Raw genomic sequence first — 12331 nt, 5'->3', positions numbered from 1 at the left:
CACACGGAGCAGGAAAGGGCCTGGTTGTATTCATGGCCTGTGTTGTGTTAACTGATCCCACTCAGTGTGGTAGGAGCCACACAGAACAGAATGGGCCCAGGCTCCTTCCTCAGCCTGAGGGATGATAGTTCTTCTCACACGTTGTTGTACAGAGCCCCACACAGAACAGGGAAATCTCAGGCTCCATCCCCGGCCTGTGGTATTTTACTTCATCGCACCTGGTATGGTACGGAGTCCCCAGAGCAGGAAAGATCCAGCTTCCATCTCCGGCCTGTGCTGAATTAGCTGATCTGACCTGGTTGGCACTGAACTGCAATCAGGGAAGGATGGGCCGAGGCTCCATGGCCTGTGGTGTGTTAGTTATTCTCATTTGGTGAGGTACTGAGCACCATATAGAGCAGGATGGGCCTGTGCTCAGTGAGCTGATCTCACCTTGTGTGGTCCTGAGACCCACACACAAAGCAGGACAGGCCTAGGCCTCATCCCCGGCCTGTGTTCAATTAGCAGATCTCAGCCAAAAGATTTTGATAAGGTTCCACACAAGAGGCTTCTCTATAAGATCAAAGTCCCTGGTATCAGTGGTAATATATTGATCTGGATTGGGAACTGACTGGCAGACGTAGGCAGAAAGTAGTTACAGATGGTTCTGGATCTGTTTGGAGACCAGTTACCAGTGGTGTCCCACAGGGATCGGTGTTGGGACTGTTGCTCTTTACTATTTTTATTAATGATCTGGATGTAGGTGTAGGGGGCACCATCTGTAAATTTACAGATGATTTGAAGATCTGTGCGAGTGTTTAGACTGTAGACGATACTCGACTGTTTCAGGCTGATCTTAATGTGTTGGGAGATTGGGTTCATGACTGGTAAATGATGTTTAATTTGGGTAAGTGCAGTGTTATTCATGTGGACAGGGCGAATGTTCAACATTCATACACCCTTCAGGGAAAAACATTAAAGTAGGTGGAAAAAAGAAAATAATTTTGAGCAGAGATCTGGATGTTCTCGTGCACAGATCTCGAAAGTTACAGCAGCAATGATGTGAAGTGATGGTTGGAGCAAATAGAGGGTTGGGCTGCATTCAGAGGACAATTGAGTATAAGATGAGGCATATTCTTTCATGGAATGTGAGCGACACTGACAAGTCCAGAATTTGTTACCCATCCCTAATTGTCCTTGACAAGGTGGCGGTGAGCTCCCTTCTTGAATTGCTGCACTCCATGTGGTGTAGGTACACCCACAGTGCTGTTAGGAAGGGAGATCCAGAATTTTGACCCAGCATCAGTGCATGAACAGCGATATATTTGCAGATCAGATGGTGTGTGACTTGGAGGGGAGCTTGCACATGGTGGTGTTTCCATGCATCTGCAGCCCTTGTCCTTCAAGGTGGTGGAGATCTTCGGTTTGGAAGGTGCTGTCTGCGGAGCCTTGGTGAGTTGCAGCAGTGCATCTGGTAGATGGTACACACGACTGCCACTGTGCGTCAGTGATGAAGGGAGTGAATGTTTAAGGTGGTGAATGGGGTGACAATCAATGCGGCTGCTTTGTCCTGGACAGTGTCGAGTTTCTAGAGTATTGTTGGTGCTGCACTCATCCTGGTTTGTGCCTTGTAGATGGTTGACAAGTTTTGGAGAGTCAAAAATCACAAAATTATTGCAGTGCAGAAGGAGGCCATTCGGCCCATTGTGTCTGCATCGAATCATAGAACATAGAAAGTTTACAGCACAGGCAGGCCAAAAAACGAGCCACCCAGCTGAATCCCATTGCCCAGCATTTGGACCGTAGCCCTGCATGTTCAGGTACTTGAGGTGCACATCCAGACTCCTTTTAAATGAGTTGAGGGTTTCTGCCTCAGCTACCCTTCCAGGCAGTGAGTTCCAGACTCCCACAGCCCTCTGGGTGAAAAAACCTTTCCTCATCTCCCCTCTAATTGTTCAACACATCACTTTAAATCTATGCCCCCTCGTCACTGACCTCCCTACTAAGGTAAATAGACCCTTCCCATCCATTCTATCCAGACCCCTCACAATTTTGTACATTTCAATCAAATCTCCCCTCAGCCTCCTCTATTCAACCCCAGCTGATCCAATCTTTCCTCATCGCTGCATTTTTCCAGAGCTGGCAACATCCTCGTAAATCTCCTCTGTAACCTCTCCAGTGCAATTACATCCTTTCTGGAATGAGGTGACGAGAACTGCACACAGAACTCAAGTTGTGGCCTAACTAATGATTGACACTGTTCCAGCATAACCTCCCTGCTCTTATATTCTATACATCGGCTAATAAAGGAAAGGATTCCATAAGCCTTCTCAACCAACTTATCAACCTGTCCTGCTACTTTCAGGGATGTGTGGACATTCACTTCAAGGTCCCTCACTTCCTCTACACCTCTCAGCATTCACCCATTAATTGTGTATTCCTTTGCTGTGTTTGACCTCACCAAAGGCATCACCTCACACTTCTCCAAGTTGAGTTCCATTTGCCACTTTTCTGCCCACCTGACCAGTCCATTTCTCCAGCTCTCCTAATGAGCATTTCACCACGTGCCTTGAGCTGAGTTACTCATCACAGAATTCCCACTATCTGATTTACTCTTGTAGCCAGAGTATGTATATGAATGGTCCAGTTAAGCTTTTGACAATGGTAACCCCCAGGATGTTGATGGTGGGGGGATTCAGCGATGGTAATGCTGTTGATCGTCAAAGGGAGATGGTTACATTCTCTCTTGTTGGAGATGGTCATTGCCTGGTACTTATGTGGTGTGAATGTTACTTGCCACTTAGCAGCCCAAGTCTGAATGTTGTCCAGGTCTTGCTGCTTCTGGACACGGACTCCTTCAGTATCTGAGATGTCCCGAATTTGTCCTTTTATGAAACCTTGGTCAGGACTCACTTGGAATATTGTATCCAGTCTTGGTCTCCTCACATGATGGGTGATATTGAGGCTTTGGAAAGGGTACAGAGGAGAGACATTCGACAAATTCCCAGTATAAGACATCTTGGTTATCAAGTTAGACTAAAAGAGATGGGACCCTACACCTTAGAGAAACCTAGACTGAGGGGTGATCCGATTGAGGTTCATAAATAATGAAGGGACCAATTTAGCATGGGAGAGGAGTCATAACTTTATATTGGAAAAGGCCAGATGGCACCCGGATCACATTAAATTTCATTTTCAGTGATGGGTTGATGTACCAGGATGGCCGAGTGGTTAAGGCGTTGGACTTAAGATACAATAGACATGTGTCTGCGTGGGTTCAAACCCCACTCCTGGTATCTGTGCTTACAAAATGTTACTTATTCTTTCCCTGACTTTTGCCTTGCACCATCATCTCTTCTGTCATTTAATCACTCTTACCTTCCAACTGATCACAGCTTCCTATTATTTGATCTGCCCCAGCACCGTTCCTTGGCTCTGCGCTTGCTTATAAACTGGTAAATCTTTAACTTAATCTCCTCTGTACCCTGACAATGACCTTCTCATCCTTCCTGGATTGTGGTTCCTCACAGGATCCGCTGCCTCTCCGACTCCCCTCCAGGTCACTGAAGGCCCTGAGCCTTGGTCTCGCTTTATACGCAAGCTGGTAGTTGATTCCTTGCAGGTCTGCCACCGCTCAGGAGAAGCTCAAGACCCAGATCAAGCGAAGTATCAAGAGGAATGTGAACAAAGGCTCCCTGGTGCAGAGCAAGGGACAGGGAGCCTCCGGCTCCTTCAAAACCAGCAAGAAGGAAAACCCAGGGAAAAGTGGGAAAGAAGGTGAAGAAACCAGCAGCCAAGAAATCTTTAGTGAAGAAACCAGCAGACAAGAAATCTTCAGTGAAGAAACCAGCAGACAAGAAATCTTTAGTGAAGAAACCAGCAGACAAGAAAGTGACAACAAAGAAAGTAACAGCCAAGAAAACGAGCAGCAAGGCGGCGGCAACGCCAAATAAGGCGGTGAAGAAGGCAGCGCTTCAGAAAAAGTCTCCTGCGAAGAAGGTCAAAAAAGGCAAGAGTGCGGCGGGCGGAAAGGCGCTGAAGAAAGTGCAGACATGGAAGAGCAAGGTCAAGCCGAAAGCAGCGAAGTCTCAGAAAGCAGGGTCTGGAAAGAAGTGAAAGCGCGGGAAACTTGTAAACATTTGAACACAAAGGCTCTTCTCAGAGCCACCCGCATCTCTCAGGAAAGAGCTGATCCCCTGATCAAATGATCCCTGTCCAGGCCCCGCCTGCAGATTCCACATGGAAATGATTTGGAGTAAATCCAGGATCCCTGGTGACTCCCCTCCACCCAGCCCTTTCCCCACTCTCTGTCATAAAACAAAGGGATGTCCGGCCCTCACTCTAACTGGGGATGTGTTCGGTGCAGTCTCAGTTCACAAATTCAGGGGGAGAGTTTGTAAGACAGTAACACTGGCGGAGAAACCCCACCTCACAACTCAAACCCCAACACATGAGTTTCTCCAATTCAGCTGGAGTCGGGTGACAACAGGAGCTGGGATAGGCTGTGATCGGGAATGTTAGGAATGGATTTGTTCAGGGAGGAACGTACCTGGAATCTCCGAAAATAATAGTTCCTTATTTCCCCAGATGACACATTCTGCAGTGAGAATGAAAAGTCTCTTCACTGCTTCACATTTACTAATTGTTTGGTTCGAGATGAATAATGAGTCAGAGAGTAATGACAGGATCTGAAGCTTCTCTCACACCAGCCCTTGAATGACTCAGTGGGAAGTGTCCAATGTGTGAAGCTACTGCCAGGGTTTGTCAATCTGAACAGTTTCAGCTCAGTTACTGGGGGCCTGGAATTCCCGCAGTTTGACTCTGTCTCTGATTGGTCACCCGCTTCTCAATCCAATTCTTAACCAATAGGAGAATCACATATAAGTAAATAGAAGTTCTCATTGGCTTATATTTTCCAATTGGAAAAAGCCTGGCAATTCCAGAGCAGGAAGGAATTGAAGTGATGGAAAATTTCAATTTTCAGGCAACAATTTTAAAACCTCTCATTTTATGTTCTGTTTTACTGTATTTACCGTCACAAAATCCTGACGCGATTTTAGGAATCGTTTTCATTTGTCAATCTGTTAACTGTAAGCGGCGGGAGGAAGGTCCAGTTCAGCAATTTAAAACGGGACAAATATCAGCTTCCACTCTGTAAAAGGAACAAATTAGCGACTAACCGCTTCTCACAGGCTTCTCGGGGACTGACAGAAACGAGCGTTTTCTGATCCTTTCTCCTGAAAGAGGCGGATAATGCTGCAGGGAGCAATGAACTGCCCTTCACTTTCTGGCTGCTAATACACCCCTGACTTTAAACAGTTCAAACAGCAACTGATGCTTCTGCCGGAAAATGAGCAGATTCACCAGAATGATCCCGGTCCATCATGGCCAAAGACATCCAGCTGGCCCGCCGCATCCGCGGGGAACGCACCTAAAACCCAGCTTCAGTAACAAGTGTAACAAGGGCTCTTTTCAGAGCCACCAAATCAGCAAAGGAAAGAGCTGCCATCTCTGTTCATCATCAAACCCATTAGATTGGAGGGGCGGCCACATGGTTTCTGTTTTGTCACATCACTTTCCCGAAAGGCCTGTAGGACTGAGAGCTGATCTGGAATTTAGAAAGCAGCATTACCGGAGACTCATTGCTGCTCAGCACAATCTCAACCCCGCTCCTGGGATCCGTTAGCTGGCATTTGGGGAAAAGAAATGGATCCCAGTTTTATTTGGAAGGCATTAATGGAGCCGGGTCCGTTCACATGAGGGTTATTTACAAACATTACCCAATAAGTTCACTAATATTTGAATCCATTGGAGATTAGTACACAGGATATGTAAGGCAGCTCGGTCACTCTGACTGAAACCGCCAGTTCCCCGGGGTTGCAGGCCCTGACACTGCGGGGAGAGAATCCCCGACTCTATCCCGCTGCCGGATGAAACAGACAGCTCTGTGTCCGGAGAATAGGGAGGGCCGGGGGGAAGGCACATATTAAAGCGCTGCAATGGACTCAGCTCCTGTGTGTGAACAACTCTCACTGATTCCGTCCTCTGGGAACAGTGCGTTCTAAACAGATCAGGTTAGGAGAGAAACACACAGCCCGAGAATGGCCTCTTTCTTCCTGCATTTACTCTGTTCTGGGAGCAGATTCTCATTGAGAAGCGTCGCTCAGATCACCAGAGAGAAAAAAAAGACACAATTCAAACTGTCCAAATGAAAAACAGAGAATTAACCCGGACACTTCCATTATTAAATTAATTCATCAGCTCCGAACCAGTTCCCGTTAATGTACCGGGATAATCTCGGGATTTATCAAATCGAAGGCAGCGGGATTGATTAAATTGTTGATTCTGACACCCTGTAGTTCAGTTCTTCACTTAACTAGAGGGGAAGATGTGTGAGCAGAGAAACAGAGCAAAATCCAGAGAGGGAACTGAAAACACACCTGGACAGATGTGAAACAGGTCAATCCACTGTGACAATAACTCCATCTCTGACTCCTTCCTGACAGTAACCAGTCCTTTCACAGAGACTGTGAGTGGCTCTGAAAAGAGCCTTTGGTTTATTAGATGACATTTTGGCCGCTTTACCTTTTCTGGGAGCTCTTGAGTGCTGGTTTTCTTGGGCAGCAGCACGGCCTGCATAGTAGGCAGCACCCCGCCATGAGCGATAGTCACCCCTCCCAGCAGCTTGTTGAGCTCCTCGTCGTTGCGGACGGCCAGCTGCAGGTGTCTGGGAATGATGCGGGTCTTCTTGTTGTCCCGGGCCGCGTTACCGGCCAGCTGGAGGATTTCAGCGGTCAGATACTCGAGCACAGCAGCCAGATCGACCGGGGCTCCGGCACTCACACGCTCAGCATAGTTACCCTTTCTCAGGAGCCTGTGAACACTGCCCACCGGGAACTGCAGTCCAGCCCGGGAGGAGCGAGACTTGGCCTTGGCCCGAGCTTTCCCGCCGGTCTTTCCTCTTCCAGCCATTTCCACAATCTCACAAATACTTTCACAAAGAATGAATAATTTCCTTAGCATTAATTGCACATCTCCGGCAGTCAGGATGGGCGCTGCGTTCAGGTCGCAGTCTCCATTGGAGGCGTGGGTTCGAATCCCACTTCTGACAAGTTGTGTTTTGACTGAACTGGAGGCGTTTGGGAGCAGCGGTAAAAAGCAAAGAAAAAGCAGGAAAGAACATGGGAAAACAAAATAACAATGGACCCAAAGATGTTGCATGAAAACATTAGAGTTCGAGGCAACGAAGCAAACAGCAGGGCACAGAAAAGATCAAAAATGTAACCTTTGTATCGGGGTGGAATATGTTGCCAATATCCTTCATGAATACTTTACTGTCTTCCCGAATGAGAGGGTGATGCAGATATTGTTATTAAGGAGTAGGAGTGTGGAGTATTGGACGTGATAACTTAAGGAGAGAGGAAGTCTTAATGGGATGAGCATCCTTGAATGTGGATAAATCACCAGGACCAGATGAAATGTACCCCAGGCTGTTGAAAGAAGCCAGGGAAGAAATAGTGGAAGATCTGACTATCATTTTCCAATCCCTCACTGAATACAGGTGTGGTGCCAGAGGATTGGAGGTCTCTAACGTTGCAATAAAAGCAAAATACGAGGCAGATCAAGCATGGCTGATCCTTTCAAGTAGAGAAACAGGGCTGAATTCCCTGAACCAGTGCTACAGCTTTCAGAATAGAAGGAGCCTATACACACCTGATGGGTTCCACTTAAACAAAAGAGCTGGAGGTGTTGACGGTCAGAACAGATAAAATGTGGAGGAGTGTTTGAAGCAGATGCTGTGTGGTTACTGTAGTTGTACTATGGAGTTATTTCAAGGAGGTGATTCTGAATGTCATGGATCAACGTGGACCCGTCCAAGGCAAAGGTTCCAAGCTTCCCTGTGGTCCAGCCTGGTTGAATGGAACTGAAGCAAACAAATCATACAGAAGTGGAAAAGAAATATAAGGCCATGAAAGCACAGAATTCAGATGGATGCAATACCAGATGGTATGGCAAGCGTGTAAAACAGCAACAGACTGGTGAATAAAACTTTCCCATTGAATGAGACAAGAGAAGAGAAGGGTAATAATAGTGTCAGGTGAGTTGTGACACTATTCACATTCCACCTTGATCTGAATAGGACTGTTGAAGGGAGTGATTGAGAAGAATAGAGGAGAAATGAAAAGAAAGGAGAAATAAACAAAAGGTCTTTTGATTTTAGAATGCTTGTTTTTGGAAATGACAGGCTGTAAAGTGTGTGTGTCAGAAGATATAGAGCGAAGTTGGGTATGACAAGATCACAGGAAAGTTGTGCCCTGAGACAAGGTGTGTGTTGACAGGAAAGCTGCTTTCTTTTGCACAAAATGTAATTTATTCATATAATTTCTGCAATTACATTGCAAAGCAGTTCAAATTTAATATTACATAAGGTACAATACAGATCAGTGTCCTTCAATAATGTACATGATGTATCTCACTATCCCTGCCTGCACAGGTTATATTTACAGTATTTACATTACACATCAAACATTCTCTGGTGCAAACAGTCCGAGGGGTTTTACACGGGTTCCAGCCCCTCACTGTACTATGGCCTACTAGGGCCTCAGACTGCAGCCTTTCCCCATTGAGTCTCCATGGTGGCTTCCCCAAGCTTTAATGCCGTCCCACAGCACATAGTCTTGGACGTTGCAATGTGCCAGTCTGCAACACTCGGTCATGGACAGCTCTTTGCACTGGAATACCTGTCCCACGGCCGGGCTCGTTCTTAACAGATATCATTTCAAATGAACATTTCCTAAATCCGTGCTTTCTCTCTCGCAATAAAGAGAACAGGATGTCTAGCAGATTCAGTGTGAGACAATAACACTGCCGGGTAAAGGCCGCTTTCCAACTCCAATCTTAACACAGGAGATTCCCCAAGCAGCTGCAGTCAGGTGCTGTAAACTGCTGGAAGCGGATGTGTGTGGAAATGGTGATGTTACTGAGGAGGTTTCTTGTTATCGAATGGACTGTGTTTAGGTGGGAATATTACTGAGCGTTAATTGCATCGGGACCATATTTAAAAGCTCCGGATTTCTGGAAAGCCTTGACTATGAAGACCGAGTCTGGAAGGCTTTGTGTAGAGAGCTGGGTTTCGGTTCCACTGTTAATAAAGGGTTTGAAATTGGCAGCCCGGAGGAAACTGGAGGTGGAGCTGAAAGATGAGGAACCGTTCTCTCTCTGTCTGTCACTCTGGGTGTCTCCTCCATCTAGCTCTCTGTTTAATCTTCACTCTTGTCTCCTCCCCTCCCTGCTCTCACTCTGCCTTTCTCAGCCAGGTCCGGGTGGCCTGTAAAAAAAGGAGCCTGACGGAATCAGTCTCTTTTATTGTGCACTGATTTGAGGCAAGAATCAACATGTCTGGCAGTAAACAAGAGTATGCTCCAGGCTGGCAGGATGTTAGAATCCATGAGGAAAGGCATCATCACCCTCATCGACAAGTGGAAGGGGGAGCGGACAGAAATAAGAAATTGGTGGCCCATCTCACTGCTTAATGCTGACGATAAGATTCTGTTAAAAGTCATAGCCAGTCGATTCAAGTCTGCTCTGGAGTTGGTGATTCACCCTGATCAGACCTATACTATACCAGGCAGGACAATCTCTGATAGCATTGCGCTACTCAGGGATATGATCACCTATGTACGGGACAGGAGGGTGGACACCTGCCTCATCAGCCTGGACCAGGAGAAGGCTGTTGACAGGATATCGCACACTTACATGATGGATGTGCATTCCAAAATGGGGTTTGGGGAGGGAATCTGCAATTGGGTCAAACTACTCTACACAAACATCAGGAGTGCAGTCTCAATCAATGGGTGGGAATCAGAAAGTTTCCCGATCCAATCTGGAGTCAGATAGGGCTGTCCTCTCTCCCCTGTCTTGTTTGTTTGCAGTATTGAACCCTTTGCTGAGTCTATTAGGAAGAATGCGAGCATCAGAGGGGTGACAATCCCAGGCAGCGGAGGCACTCAGGTTAAAACCTCCCTGTACATGGATGACGTCGCCGTTTTATGCTCGGATCCACTGTCTGCGCGCAGACTGATGAGCATCTGCGACCAGCTCGAACTGGCCTTGGGAGCCAATGTTAAACACGGCAAGAGCAAGGCCATGTTCTTTGGGAACTGGGCTGACCGATCCTTTGTCCCCTTCACCGTTAGGTCAGACTACCTGAAGGTGCTGGGGATATGGTTTGGAAGGGCTGGGACGTGCACCAAAACCTGGAAGGAGCGAGTAGCCAGGGTACAACATAAGCTGAGCATGTGGGAGCAGCGATCTCTCTCCATTATGGGTAAGAACCTGGTCATCAAGGGCGAGGTGCTCACATTGCTGTACGTGGTGCTGGTCTGGCCCATACCGCATTCCTGCGCTGTGGCGATCACCTGAGCCATTTTCCGCTTCATCTGGGGATCCAAAATGGTCCGAGTCCGGAGGGACACGATGTTCAAACCTCTGGATAAGGGCGGGAAAAATGTACCCAACGTCGCCCTCATCCTTCTGGCTACCTTTGTGTGTGTAGATCCCCAGTTTGCAAACTTCAAGTGTCACTACGTGCTGAGGTTCTATCTGTCCCCGGTGTTGCAAAGGATGGGCCTGGTCATATTGCCGCGGAATGCTCCATCCAGTTGGACTATGCCATACTGCCTATCCTTCATGGAAAAGTTTCTGTGGAAAAACACCTTTGACCACCAATCCATCAGGCAGTGGTCTGCACGGAATATCCTCAAGGCCCTACGGGAAAAGGAGATGGTGGATCCTGTCGGATGGTCCCCTGAGCAGAAGTCCAAAGTCATTTGGCAGAATGCCTCATCACCAGAACTTTCAAACAAGCACCAAAATGTAGCCTGGCTGATGATGAGAAGAGCCCTCCCCGTCAGATCCTTCCTGCACACCCGAAGTCTCACCCCATCCACAGGCGGCCCTCGAGGTGGCTGTGGTGGAAAAGAGACGTTGCCCACCTCTTTCTGGAATGTGTCTTTGCAAAGCAGGTGTGGAAGAGATGCAGTGGTTTTTGTCGAGGTTCATCCCAAGCAGCTCTGTAGCACAGGAGTCTGTGCTCTGTGGGCTGTTCCCAGGGACGCACACCGAGATAAACATCAACTGTTGCTGGAGGACTATCAATTCGTTGAAAGACGCTCTTTGGTCTGCCCGAAACTTGCTGGTCTTCCAGTGCAAAGAGTTGTCCACGACCGAATGTTGCAGACTGACACATTCCAAGGTCCAGGACTAAGTGCTGAGGGACGCACTAAAGCTTGGGGCAGCTGCAGCAAAGGCTCAATGTGGAAAGACCACTGTGTAAGGTCCCCTCACCAAGCTGAACTGAGGGGCTGGATCCATGGGAAACCACTCGAACTGTAGCCAGAAAATATTTGTTTGCTGTAAAATGTACATGGCATGACAATGAAATGGAAGGGTTGTGAGGCAACTCACTCCTGTATTGAAGGAAACTGATCTCCTTAGCACTCTCTGTATTGTTTGACTTGGTGCTTTTTGGAACTGTTTTGTAATGTATTTTTTTTTACAGATTTTTATGAATAAAGTATATTTTGGAAATTAATAAAAGAAAGTCTGGCAGAGGTAAAGGAGGGAAAGGACTGGGCAAAGGCGGAGCAAAGCGGCACCGCAAAGTGCTTCGTGATAATATCCAGGGCATCACCAAACCAGCAATCCGCCGCCTGGCTCGCCGTGGCGGGGTCAAGCGGATCTCTGGTTTGATCGAAGAAGAGACTCGCGGGGTGTTGAAGGTTTTCCTGGAGAATGTGATCAGGGATGCGGTCACCTACACTGAACACGCCAAGCGCAAGACGGTCACTGCCATGGATGTGGTGTACGCTCTGAAACGGCAGGGCCGCACTCTCTGCGAATTCAGCGGCTGAACAACTCGACCCTTTCCAGCAAACACAACAAAGGCTCTTCTCAGAGCCACCCACCGCCTCACAGAGAGAGCAGTGACCTGGAAACGGGAGCTGGGATAGGCTGTATAGAACTGTCTGGAATAAATCTGTGCTGTGTTCGAGATGCAAAACTAGAATCCCCCAATTTGACATTTCATTTGTAGCAAGGATATGCAGTGGATTTGATTTTCTGAACGGGCTGTGTAAACAGTGCCCGAGGCTCTGCAGTTAGTTATTTCTCCAGTCGACACATGCCCTCAGTGAAAAGCCACATCACTCCTCCAGAATCACTCATTGTTTTCATAGAATTTCAAAATGATTTCGCTGCAATGAGGGAATCCGGGAGTTTTGCAGCAGCCATCGCTGGAACCAGACCCACTTGTGATGTTATTTCCCCCGAGACAGTGTTTCCTGCACTGAAA

General features: G+C 47.5%; 1 non-coding gene across 1 annotated transcript; it reads left to right on the top strand.

The window, feature by feature from the left end:
• Positions 1–3192: 3192 nt before the first annotated feature.
• Positions 3193–3275, top strand: trnal-uaa (transfer RNA leucine (anticodon UAA)). The gene has a single exon. It is a non-coding gene; the product is annotated as a tRNA-Leu (tRNA).
• Positions 3276–12331: the final 9056 nt, after the last annotated feature.

Source organism: Heterodontus francisci, unplaced genomic scaffold (genome assembly GCF_036365525.1).
Source record: "Heterodontus francisci isolate sHetFra1 unplaced genomic scaffold, sHetFra1.hap1 HAP1_SCAFFOLD_43, whole genome shotgun sequence".
In the NCBI taxonomy this organism is placed as follows: Eukaryota; Metazoa; Chordata; class Chondrichthyes; order Heterodontiformes; family Heterodontidae; genus Heterodontus; species Heterodontus francisci.
The sequence above is the reverse complement of the archived record's forward strand: the minus strand, read 5'-3'. Positions and strand labels throughout refer to the sequence as shown.